Raw genomic sequence first — 12005 nt, 5'->3', positions numbered from 1 at the left:
ATGAAGGGGTTGTCTCTGTATGCGGTCTTAGTGAGATCAATGGTAGTGAATCTTTCGCTATTAGTGTTAATTTCCTCAAGTCAGACCCACTAGCAGTGAAAAAGAGATGCCTTCAATGGACCATAGGCTAGCTCCCATATCTCCTCTATGAAACCATAGTATATCGCCTACAAGTTGCCGTTTTCATCGTGAGCATCAAAACGAACACCACAATTTTGGTATGTGCTCTTTCCATCTTGGTTTTTTGTGTAAAATGTGAATCCATTGATCGTATACCCTTGGTAGTTAAGATATGTACTCGAATGTCCCTTGGCTAAGGCATCCAGTTTATTACCCAACTTTATTTCAAGCAAGCAGCATCGCAGCTAGTTGATAAATTCCTCCTTATATTTTTTATCCAACCAAGCCTGTGACATGCTTGGATATAGAGTTTACAGCGATTGTCTATGCTCGTCAATGTATGGCATCACACCCTCGACTTGCTGGAGAACAGCAAATTGTGCATGTCTGAAAGAAATAGGATCGTCTACTGTAATAGATTTCTCCCCAATCATTCCTTTGCCATGTAGTCTTCCTTCATGATGAGATTCTAGAACTCCGACCCTTTTGATGTCCAGATAATATGTGCAGAACTCATTGGCCTCCTCCATTGACCATCCTTCAACCATACCCCCTTCTGGCCTGAATCTGTTCCTAACATACCTTCTAAAAACTTTTATCAATCTTTCAAAATGGAACATTTGATGTAGGTACATTGGGCCAAGGGCTCTAATTTGGTCAACAAGATGAATGAGCAGATACAATGAGATATCAAAGTAAGTCAGCAGGAAATGCATCTCAAGCCTAACGAGAGTTTCGACTATGTCCCGCTGCAGCTGCTCCAGCATGGACACATTAATGACCTTTTTTGAGATTGTGTTGAAGAACGAGCATAGCTTTATGATTAGGGCGTGAACCTTTGGGGGGAGGATACCACGCAGGACAACAGGGAGCAGCTGAGTCATAATGACATAACAGTCATGGGCCTTCATTGGGCCATAGTTGAACTTGAGTTCTCTCATGTTCACTAGCCTCTTTGGGTTCACACAGTAGCCCGTTGGGACTTTGAGTTCATTGAAGAAAGAAATAAACGCACGCTTTTCTTCCTTCTTCAATGTCCATGACGCAACTAGAAGTTCAAACTGGCTATTCTCTAGCTCCACGGGATGCAGCTCCTTCCTGATTCCCAAGTGTTGCATGTTTAGGCATGTAGCTAGTGAATCCTTCGATGTCCCCTGGTGTCTATCAAGGTGTTAAGAGTGTTAGCGCACACATTTTTAGTGATGTGCATGGGATCAAGACAGTGGCATACACTCAGAAATGGCCAGTAAGATAGTTTCTAGAAAACCATTTTTTTTCTTTCAAACACTCCCATCAGGCGCTGCTACTGCATTGTCCCCATTCCTAAGGACAACCTCCAGTTTGTTGAGTTCTCGAAGTATCGCAGGCCCGTCTTGATATTTTAGAGCTAAGCGTTTCTCAATAGTACCGTTGAAATCTTTTCTGTTCCTATGGTAAGGGTGATCCTTAGGTAGGAACCTACGGTGTCCCATATAAACTATCTTTGAGTTATTTGGCAGATTTACCGCATCGGTGTTGTCCAAGTACTCGACACATCCGGTATAGCCTTTTGTCTTCTCTCTGGACAACGAACCTCGACCTAGCAGGTCAGTGATTGTAGCGATAAATACTCTCTTGATCGTGACATGTTCCTTTTTGTACTCGTCCCAAACATCCGGCACATCCTTTTTAAACATCTCTACTAGTTCATCGATCACTGGTTCTAGAAACACATCGATATCATTCCCAGGTTGTCTTGGCCCTTGGATCAGTAGTGGCATCTGGATGTATGACCACTTCAAATGGACCCAAGGTGGAAGGTTATATATACAGAGCGTCACTGGCCAGGTGCTATGATTGCTTCTAACCTGGTTGAAAGGATTCATCCCATCTATGCTCAAAGCAAACCAAAGGTGCCTTACCTCTCCGCCAATGTCCTTATAGAACATAGTATTTACAGTCCTCCAGTCATGCCCATCGGCGGGGTACCTCATCATTGTATCTTTCTTACGCTCTTCGCCATGCCAGCGCAACAGCTTGGCTGACTTTACACATACAAACAGCCTATACACCTGAGGAGCTATAGGGAAATACCAAATGACCTTTATGAGACCTCCTCTGGTCTTGGTACCCTCATCTGATGGCCCTTCCTTATACCGTGGAGCTTCACACTTGGGGCACTTGTCCAAGTCTTTGTATTTTTCTCCATGGTATAATATGTAGTCATTGGAACACGTGTGGATTTTTTCAACCTCGAGGCCGATGGGGCAGATCATTTGCTTGGCCAAGTATGCCTTTTCTGGCAACTCATTTTTTTTTCTAGGAGCATTTTCCTTATTATACCTAACAACTGATCGAAGCCTTTATCACTCAATCCGTTTGTCGATTTGAACTCTAACGGCATGATGTCGGCTTCTAGTTTGCTCATTGGACAATTCCTATGCAATGGTGTTTTGCTATCTTATCTCATTTTCTCTAGCTTTCTTAGCTGTCTTTCACTAAGACATCTGGTCTCTACATTACGTAGCAGCTGAGAAATGCCATCGTTATCCTTAGTGTCGTTAGCTACCATGTTCCTAAACACATTATTAACTGTGGCCATAGGTTCCGTGTTGACATTGGGTTCCTCGTCAGCATCGTTGATGGCTACGTTAGGTATGTCCACATCATCATCGTTTTCCTATAGAACATTCACACCAACCTCGCCATGCATAGTCTATATCATATAGTTTGGCATGAACCCCTGGTAATCAAGTGCGATCATATAGACTCAATTTGATAAAAGTTCCTTTGATTCTTGCAATCTTTGCTTGGGTAGAAGACAGGGTTCCCATTCCCAGCATGGGCTTTGGCATCGGTGATAAACTGGCTGACGCCATGCATGTACCGCTTGTCCGTTTGGGACAGATGCATCCACTCTCGATCCATCTCTGCACAAAAAAAATACTGAGACAGTAATTACAAAGAATTAATAAAAATCAAGCTTCATGAACTACAATTGTAGATCGAAAGTACCATTTTTGGAAAACATTATTATACACTAATTATTGGAAAATTGAAATTCTACTCTACTTCTATGAACTAATTATAGCATCACATACTAACAATGGTGATCTTGACCACCATGGAATAATTAGCTAGGAATTTAAATGTGTTCATAGACACCAACTTTTTGGATGATGGATTCATCACAATTTGAGCCTTGCACAAATGTCCAATTGGAAAAGTGCTCTCTAGAATAGAGAAAGAACTAGAATGAGAATCAAGCAATGTAGCCATCAAAACAAAGCCAATTAAGCAATAAAATCAAAGGAGTGGATGTTTGTTATTAACCTTAAAGCAAAAAGATCAAGCCATTCTTTAAAATCCAAGCGCTAGCTTCATGGTGAAGAGCAGCCGCAACAATGGAGGGAAGGGCCCAAACGCACGCCTCTATTCTCAGGATGGAAGAGAGGAGGAAGAAGAGGACGGCTGCAACCTTTTTATGCTGTAGGCTTATCACCGTCGGTTCTTGGCTAGAACTGACAGTGATAGATCCCAATCACTGTCGACTCTTTGCTTGAACCAGCAGTGATAAGTGGCTGCCAAAACACTACCGGTTCAAGCCATAAACCGGCAGTGATGTGGTCCTTCACTGCCGGTTTTAGCCCAAACCCAATTATTTTCTCATTTCAAGCTCATAACTGGCAGTGAAGGTACATCACTGCCGGTTCTCACAAATCTGGCAGTGATGAGGCCGACAGTGATGTCCAAATCTATAGTAGTGCAAGCCAAAAGTAAAAACATAGGTATCAGGGACCAATACTAGGGTACCCGAAGAGGAGGAGCTAATGGTCATCAACATTGATTCATCCGAGCAGTCAAGGGTGCGACTACAGCTCCAACCGACCCCTAGGTGCATGAGCTCCGCCTCGCCCGACCTCTGGGTCAGGGGTTCTGTCTCGCCTGACCCCTCAGGCATGGCTCCTGACGAAAGCCCGTACCGTCACCAACCACTACGGGCCAGAAAGTACAACCCGAGGTCAAACTTCTGACATCGTGTAGGGAGCGGGCATATCTCAACATCACCCGTGCCCATGACATGTCACTCCAGGGAACTCACATCACCAACAGTGATAGACGTGTGGTCACTATGCTGCCTACTCCCTGTACGGCCGCTGATCAGCACGCTAGTTCGCCGCATCACCCACCGAGACGGAATGGGACGTCTCAACCCGCTAACAACGTCAGGGCGTGGCATCAGCGGCGAATAGGCGCCCGGTGTGGAGCTATCCCTGTCACCATCAGCAGTGTCAGTGGGACCTGCATAAAGGAGAAGAAAGGCCCGACGGTCTTGGAAGCCTTTCTCTCCTTGGCTCTTCTCCCTCTTTCTCTCTGTGTAACCTGCTCTTCCCCTTCGTTTATAAAAGGGAAGCAGGACGCCCCAAGAGGGGGGATGGCGGTTCACCACTCTACACGGATGTAGACATCAAAACACATGCCCTAACACGCCTTAGGAGCACACGCACATCAGAGACTTGGGACTTGTCCCTCTCTCGCTCGTTTGTAACCCCTACTACAAACTTTCAGTGCTAGTAACACGAGCAGCAGCGACGAACTGGATGTAGGGACTTTCTGCCCGAACCAGTATAAACCTCGTGTCCTCTAAGCACACCATCCGAGCTAGACGCGCAATACTAGAAATTTATTAGTTGGTAACTCGAAACACCGACAACAGGAGACACAAAGTTGTGGTAGAGCTTTTCTCTTTATTTCTGATTTCTGATATCAATCACAATGGGGTGCTCCTCCAAATATATAGTCAAGTAAATACTCCATATATTGTATGAGAGTTATAATTTGGTATGAGTCCATATCCTTCTAGGACAAGGAAACATAGAACTTGCTTAAACTAGTCCAGACTTTTCCTAAAGTGTTAGTTTCCTAACACTCCCCCTTGGACTAATACCACGACATATATGATTTATCAAAAACCCAATGAGCAAAAAGAATAAAATATATACACCATACTTATGTTGCACACATTGCCTCATTAAAAACCTTTAAATGAGAAACCTTTAGATAAAAGAAAAACTCATAAAGGAAAAGAGTACAATGTTTGAATAATCTGCTAGACTACTAATCATTCTGCTAGAATGAATTATTTTTGTCTTCTAGACACAAACATAAACTATAATCTCATTAAGTTTCCCCCTTAAGCTCTATACTTCTCGGAGGTGTCTCAAACCAATACCACGCACACACTTTTCAAAAGGCCTTGCAGGCAAAGACTTAGTGAACATATCTGCTAGATTGTCACATGATTTGGTAGGAGTCACTGAAATTTCTTCTTTCTTTTGTAATTCATGCGTGAAAAACAATTTAGGCGAAATATGCTTTGTGATATTCGACTTTACATAACCCGTTTGTATTTGTGCAACACAAGCCGCATTGTCTTCAAAAGATAATAGTTGGGGAATTAACAGTATTTATACCACACGCATTTTGCACATGTTGTGTGATGCGTCTAAGCCAAGTGCATTCCTTAGCTGCTTCAAATAATGCTATAATTTCTGAGTGTTTCGTCGAGGTTGCCACCATCGTCTGCTTCGTCGATTTTCAGGAAATCGCAGTACCACCATACAAAAATACATATCCAGTCTAAGATATTGCATTATGCGGATCAGACAAGTATCCTACATCAGTATAACCCACTAGACTTAAATCTTGATTTTTCCAAAAAAAAAAAAAAAAACTCAAGATCTTCACTGCCTCTTAGGTATCTGAGAATATGTTTAATGCCCTTACAGTGTCGTAGAGTAGGAGCTGAGCTGAATCTTGCTAGGAGATTAACAGCAAAAGCAATATCAGGCCTAGTACCATTCGCTAGATACATTAAGGCTCCGATGGCACTCAAATATGGATATTCAGATCCTAATACTTTTACATTTTCTTCTTTTGGTCTAAAAAATGTCCTAAGTGGGTATGCGTCTTTCATGTTAAACTTATTTAATACCTTCTTGGTATAAGCTGACTGGTGTACAAGTATCCCTTCATGGGTATACTCGATCTGCAGGCCTAAGCAATACTTAGGCTTACCTAAATCTTTCATTTCAAATTCAGATTTCAGATAAGAACTAGCTTCCTCAATATCTTCTGTGGTTCCAATGATATTCACATCATCTACATAAATAGAGATTATACAGAATCCCTTGTTTGATTTTCTAATAAACACACAAGGACAATCTTCATTATTCATGAATCCCTTCTTCATGAGATATTCACTAAGCCGGCTGTACCACATCCTACCGGATTGTTTAAGGCCATATAACGACATTTTTAATTTTACACTATACATCTTACGTTCTTCTTCTTTAGGGACTTTAATTCCTTCAGGGTCTTTCATATATATTTCAGTATCCAATGACCCATATAAATATGCGGTCACAACATCCATTAGTTTCATCTACAAATTCATATTTACTGCTAATGAGATTAAGTACCGGAATGTTATTCCATCCATAACAGGAGAGTAAGTTTCATCGAAATCGATGCTGGGTCTCTGCGTAAACCTTTGTGCTACTAGTCTCGCTTTGTATCGTACCACCATATTGTTCTCATCTCTTTTCCGGACGAAAACCCATTTGTGACCTATTGGGTATACCCCAAGGGTGAGGCCTACAGGACCAAACACATTTCTTTTATTAAGCGAGATTAATTCTGATTTGATTGCTTCTTTCCAATTTGACCAATCAGAACGCTTCTTGCATTCTAATATAGATTTCGGCTCCGGATCCGGATCAACTTTGGCAATCTTTTCAGCAAAATAAATGTCGACATTAGTAGTCTTTCTTTCATAAGTTACTCCTGTTTCAGCATAATTAGTTGAGATCTCTTCTATTCTCTCAATTTCATCCAGATCTACGCTATTTCCCGGTACGTTTAGATCAGGAATTTCCGGTCTACCCATGTGCGTATTAGTTGTGCGCACATTCTCACATGGTACAAGTTCTACAGGAAGTCTCACTTCAGGTGTATCCACATCACGTGGTGCTCTAACTGGAGCTCCTTCACCTTCTACGGGTCATTTGATTTATTCTTAGGCTCACGTTTACTTCTCTTGAGGCGTCCCCCAGAGATATTTGTAGGAGTTTTAATATTTGATTCATTCTGAACGGATGCACTCGGGCTCCCCCTCTTCCTAGGATTTGAGGTAGAAGATTTCAATTGAAATGGTTTTGACGAATCCTCTTCGAAAGGAATATCAATTCTTTCCGGTGCATTTACTACTGGTATATGTGATTTCATAATCCCCTTTGTATTGGTGAAGCTTCTGGCAGTTGATTAGTAATTCTTTGCAAATCTATTATATTTTGAACTTCTTGTTCAGTCTCCCTAGTGCGGATATCCATTGCATGAATTCCAGTGGTTTCCCAATTTATTTCTCGGCATTCGTCCCTAGAGAGGTATTTTCCTCCCCCTAATGCCGGGAAATGTTCTTCATTAAAAATACTATCAGCGAAGAGAGCCTTATGTAGGTCCCTAGTTGTAAGAAAGTTTTTTTTAATTGATGGACTTTCGAACCCAACATAAACTCCAAGTTTTCGTTGGGCACCCATTGCAGTAAGCTGAGGTGGTGTTATTGGAATGTATACAGCACATCCAACACAGATGGAAAATATTAGGTTCTTTGCCATGCACTATTTGGAAAGGAGAAAATTCATTGTAAGCAGATGGTCTTAGTTGTATGAGTGAAGCTGCATGCAACACAGCGTGCCCCCAACATGTGGTCGGCAGCATGCAATTTTGTAGTAATGGCCGCGCAATTAACTTGATCCTCTTAATTAATGACTCTGCTAGGCCATTTTGGGTATGCACGTGTGGTACAGAATGTTCCACTTTGATTCTCATTGCCATACAATAATCATTAAACACCTTCAAGGTAAATTCTACAACATTATCCATTCTGATGGATTTAATTTGTTTGTCTAGAAAATTTGTTTTTAATTGAATTATTTGTGACATCAGCCGTGCAAAAGCATGATTTCTAGTGGATAATAGTCATACATGACTCCATCTACTAGATGCATCAATCAATACCATGAAGTACCGAAATGGCCCTGATAGGGGCGTAATCGGTCCACAAATATCACCCTGGATTCTTTCTAGGAATGAAGGCAATTCTACTTGAATTTTTTAAATTGAGGGTCTAGTTATAAGTTTCCCCTTTGCACATGCTAGGCAAAGAAAATCTTCTTGACTTGGGAATTCTTTAGTCTTTAGATTATGGCCATTAGCATTTTTAACTATATTCTGCATCATACGAAGTCCAGGATGTCCTAGTCTATCATGCCAAGTTCTGTATGCTTCTTGGTTCTTAAAGATAGTTTTCATTGCAACGTAACCCTTAATAGGCTTTATGAATGTGTAGTACAGGCTAGCTTTTATGGAGGGGAAGCTTTCAACAATAGTCTTTTCATCTCCGTGCATTTTTGTCATGATAAGGTGTTCTGCACCATTATCATCATTGGTTTCTACATGAAAATTATTTGCACGTATGTCTTTGAAGCTTAACAAAGTTCTAGTTGATTCAGGGTAAAGTAAGGCTTCTTGGATTACTAGTTCGGTTCCATTAGGGAGTATTATTGTGGCTCTTCCAGTTCCAACAATATGCTTACCGCTGCCAGCGATAGTTGTTACATCTCCTTCATTCTTTCTAAGAGTCTGGAAGTAACAAGTATCTCGTAATATAGTGTTTGTGGTACAGCTGTCTACCAGAAACATTTCCTCATCCATAGCCATAGTACTACGTTATTCAAAGGAATGAAATTACTCCAGGAATATTTAATCAGATATAAGCTTAAAAGCATAATATAACTAATCTGAGAATATAGATATATTAATATATTATAAGGTCTACAGGACACTATTCATCACAATAACCAAAACTCTATATGAGCTGACATCGCGGACCACACATTCTTGCAGGAACTTTTAAAACCTAATCTTAGTGCCAACCTAATTTAAACTTAATACTAATAGATAGCTAGATACAATTTGGAAGACTAGACAGAGTCCCCATGCACGTCATCATCGTCTCTTCTCCCAGAAGGTCATCATCTTCAAAATTTTCAAGGTCAAGATCTTCATTTTCAGATGCTTTGTCGATATCCATGCCATCTTGCTGTTCTTTTCATGCGGCTTTACACTTGGGAGCTTCCTGATCCCTTGCAGCCTTGGAACATTCACCCACTTCTAGTGTCGACTTCTTGCCTTCAACATAGTGGGTTTCATGCATGGACTTCTTCTGATTCTTGAGCTCTTGATACAAATTCACTATATGCTTAGGTGTGCGACATATGCGTGAATAGTGGCCTCACATACCACACTTATAGCATTCCTGGTCTTGTTTACCGTATTCTCCCCCTGATGGAATCTTCTTTGATTTCCATTGCTTCTTCTAGAAGTTTTTAGACTTCTTGTCATTGTCTTTTATAGGAGTTTTCTGTTCCCCTTTCCCCCTTTTGTCACCTTTCTTCTTGAAAGATGTAGCATTTGCTTCAGGCGGAGGCATACTTCCACTAGGCCATGAGAGATGATTCTGCATGATGGTCTCATCTTCACCTTGATCTTGCTGCATGGCATTGCTTAACTCAACATAAGTCTTATAATTCTCCTTTTTGTATTGGCGACTAACGTGAGTCATCTTAGGGTGAAAGGTAGACAGTTTTTTCTATGAGATCTTTATCTTCTACAGGAAGTTTGCACAGCTTCATGCTTGTGACAAACCCATATAGAGCGGTATTGTAGTCCTCAACAGTCTTGTAACCTTGATAGCGAAGGTTGTGCCAATCGCGTTTGACTTTGGGTAGAATCATAGATTCAATATTTTCAAAGCGTTCACGCAGTGAATCCCACAAGACTTTTGGGTCTCTTTCAGTCATGTACTCATTCTTCGGGGTAGTACTGAGATGATGCCTAAGAAAATGCAGTGCCTGTGCCTTCTCGGCATCAGAAGCAACAGCAGCCTTATCTATTGTTTTAATAGTCTTCAGGAGTTCTTTGCCACTAAGAATAATCTCAGCATCAATAGACCAAGCCAGGTAATAGCTACCATTCGGGTACAGCTCAGTGAATTCACGCTTGACAATGTCAGACATATCTGTATGGCATGGAAAATATATGCATATCAATATACTGCTAGTAAGCTATTGGTTGGCAAAAAGACATTTATGGTCCGTAGATGTCTAAAGGACAGATACACCGTGTATCTATATTCTGAACTGCTAATTAAAAATAAATAAATAATGCACAAAAGAATATATATACACACACACACACACTACTACATTCAGTATCTGAGAATTCATATGCAAAATTTCTTAACTTGCAAATCATCCAGCCGAAGTGATTCTTCAAGAACAAGATTTCAAGAACCAACTAGCCTTATCCAGTTTGACAAGAACACAGCTTCCAGCCGGTCGGCCATGGAACTCAAATCGAGTTTGGCTTCATGCCGTGTGCAGGAGCCATTCAGAGGCGCTCTGCAGTGTGATGGCCATGCTGCGGCACCGCTAGTGCGTCGTGCAATATCACACCCTATCAAAACCTAATTGGATCAGAGATTTCAGATCGTAGTTTCTAGGATGGGGTAAGCGGCAGTAGCTTTAAGGATGCCAGCCTCATCGATTGCAAGTGCAAGAGCAGCTGTTCCTCAGGTATGATTGTGGATTCTTTCTAATTTTAGATTAAAAAATCTGCTAGAGGATTGAACCATACTGCTGAACAGCCACAAGAACAAATTTGGGGAAAAAATTTCAGATCGATTTCTATCGAAAGAAGCGTACTGCGAGACGTGGTTGCTACATACCGTCGGTGTGGTGTAGCTGATCTCGTGACGCAGGTTGAAGCTTGATGCAGTGGAGGCCGGAAGCAGTGAAGAGGAAGTAGATCCGGGACTGGCAGTAACGAAGTCGACGCTTGTTGTAGCTTTTCGGCAATGTCGGCGTCGATGTAGAAAACGGCGTGGTCGCAGCCTTGTGTTGGTGGCGACGTAGACAACCGATCCGGCGATATTACCAACGATGTGTAAGCAAGATCGACGGAGGAGAGAAAATTGCTACAGAACGCGAAACAATGAGCTTCGTTATTATAGGACTTCAATCGTCGACTTCGTTAAAATAACCTTTAAAACGTTGGCTTCTTATTCTAGATGACATTTGACATATTTCTTCCCTTTATTAATCAAAATACATGTATTTTAGCCTTCTTGTGACCCTTCTATCCTTCTGCTTTTATATCGTAGATCGATTGTACCAATTCATCAACCGATGTTCCTCCTTTCCCGACGCCGCCCTAAGCACCGACGTCGCCGTTCCTTTTTTCCCCTCCTCTCGACGCCGCCTAGGATGCCGCAGTAGGCCGAGGACCTGCAGCACGCGCAGCAGCAGCCCGTTAGCCCCGTCGCCGATCAGGCCATGGTCGCGATGGCAGGGGACAGGCCGGTCGACCAGAGCGACGCGGCGGCCATCCAGGTCTGTTTCTGTCTTTTTTGCTGTGTTTCGAGAGAGATCGATTAGTCCAATGTTGCTGTCAGATTCTAGCTAGCACTCGCCTGGGACGTCTAGCACGAGATCGATTAGTCCAATGTTGCTGACCTAGCTAGCTAGCACTCGCCTGACAAGTCCAGCACTCGCCTGACACGTCTAGTACTCGAGTCTAATTCCAATCTGTGTAAATATATATAATTCTAACGTGCCGGCTTCTGCTTGTTCCAGACTTTGCTTTTTATTATAAGGTGATGATAGCATAGTAAAATTAGTTGGTGGAGTCTCCAAGAACACTTATTGACTATTTGTTTACGAAGTGTAAATCATTTAGCTTGGTTCCTGACTTTGCTTTTCATTTGCTTTTTCTTTTCCTGCTGG

At 41.8% G+C, this 12005-nt stretch overlaps 1 pseudogene; it reads right to left on the bottom strand.

Moving 5' to 3' along the window:
- Nucleotides 1-8966: 8966 nt before the first annotated feature.
- On the bottom strand, nt 8967-11107 carry LOC136525637 (uncharacterized; annotated as a pseudogene).
- Between the last annotated feature and the right edge of the window lie 898 nt (nt 11108-12005).

The sequence above is a fragment of the Miscanthus floridulus genome, chromosome 19, assembly GCF_019320115.1.
Source record: "Miscanthus floridulus cultivar M001 chromosome 19, ASM1932011v1, whole genome shotgun sequence".
NCBI classification, from domain to species: Eukaryota; Viridiplantae; Streptophyta; class Magnoliopsida; order Poales; family Poaceae; genus Miscanthus; species Miscanthus floridulus.
This window is presented reverse-complemented; position numbering and strand designations above follow the sequence as displayed.